A 1,619-nucleotide genomic window follows, 5' to 3' on the forward strand; every position below is an offset into this window, starting at 1 on the left:
CAGACGTGGAGATCTGACACATGACGTGCGCCACACGTGACATGGCTCTGACAGTCGGTGACTGCCCACGAGGGCAGGGCGGGGGCAGTGGGCCCGGGCAGGCGCCCCTTCGTGGGCCCCAGGACGAGTCTGACGCCCTCCTCACAGCAGGGGACACGGCAGATGCACAGCCCACAGTCACCTAGGTGACCATGCACCGTGTCCCCACATGACACCCACCCAGACGGAGTGGCCGGGAGGTCCCCGAGTGAGCCCCCCTCCCCTCCCCGGCCAAGTCATTCTTAGAGGTCAGTCAGCAGGGTCCCCTCTACTCCAGGCCACCAGGGCTGGATGTTCCCCACCACAGACTCACAGCGGTCCGCAGGTGGTGTGTCCTATCTCACACTAACATCTTACGCAGGGGTAAGGGTGGGGGGTGTTGGGCTGCGGGCTCAGGGACGCGGTGGACCGGGGAGAGGCAGTGCCCACACCCCCTCGTCTGCCTGAGCACACATCCTGCCAAGGGAGCCCGATGGGCCTCACCTGGCCTCAGAGGGGCCCCAACATGCCCATGGTGCCATTGTCCCCGTGGGCAGAGGCTGGCGTGTCACTTGCCAACAGCCATAGGGAGGCCCCCATGTGCCCGGGAGGCAGCCACCTCCATGGACTTCTCTCTTCTGCCTCTTGGTGGCGCTTGGCCAGGGGGTCTCCGGGCTGGAGAGGCGGGTCTTTTCCTGCCCAGCCTCCACAAGGAGAAAGTCCCGCCCCCGTGCACCCTGGCAGGTGCGGCCCTCCTGACCTCCCACAGGGGAGCCACAGAGCTCAGGGCAGCCTGCGCCAGAGCCACGGAGTAGGGGCTGCATGGCTGGGAGAGAAGGGCTCTCTTCCTCGACCCCAGGAACCGGTCCCGTGTCCCAGGAGGGAGCAGTGGTGCCCGCAGCCCGTGACCCAGACACCGAGCCCGATGGAGGGGAAGTGAGGTGGGGCCAGTGGTCACAGCGGGAGGCCTGCCCAAGTCTTAGAAGCCTGACCCTGCATCTCGGGCCCCAGCCCTGAGGGCTTGGGCCCCTTCTCCAGTCAAGGCCTCAAAACCCCGTGAGGCCTCCCCAGGTGAGGCCCCCTGAGTATGGACCCCCCTAGTTATGGACCCCCAGGTGAGGATCCCTAGGCGTGGACCCCCCAGTATGGACCCCCAGGTAAGGGTCCCCCAGATTTGGGCTCCCAAGTGGGGCCCCTTGGTGAAGCCCCTGCAGGTGAGGGCCCCCCAGGTAAGGATTCCCCAGGTGAGGACCCTCGTGGCTGCCTTCCGGGGTCTGAGCGCATGGACTCGACAGGAACAGGCCTGGGCCACGGGGTCTTCTGGGAGGGAGGCCCACGCGTCCCCTGCTCTCACCCCGGACTGGTCTGTGTGGGAGCGGGGCTGCGTGCCCCTCGGCAGCGGGGTTTGCAGCAGCTGCTGCGCCAGCAGTCAGGACGCCTGGGTCCCCACAGCTCCCTGTCCTCGGTGCCCCCTCCCCCCGCTGAGCGCAGGGCGGCTGTGGGCAGGACGCCTGCTCCCTGCATCGCTCACACCTGCCTGAGTCCCCAGGTGAGAGGCTTTGCAGTAAATGCCAGGGCGTGGGTGGGGGGAGGAAGCCCTG

Source organism: Suricata suricatta, chromosome 14 (genome assembly GCF_006229205.1).
Source record: "Suricata suricatta isolate VVHF042 chromosome 14, meerkat_22Aug2017_6uvM2_HiC, whole genome shotgun sequence".
NCBI lineage: Eukaryota > Metazoa > Chordata > Mammalia > Carnivora > Herpestidae > Suricata > Suricata suricatta.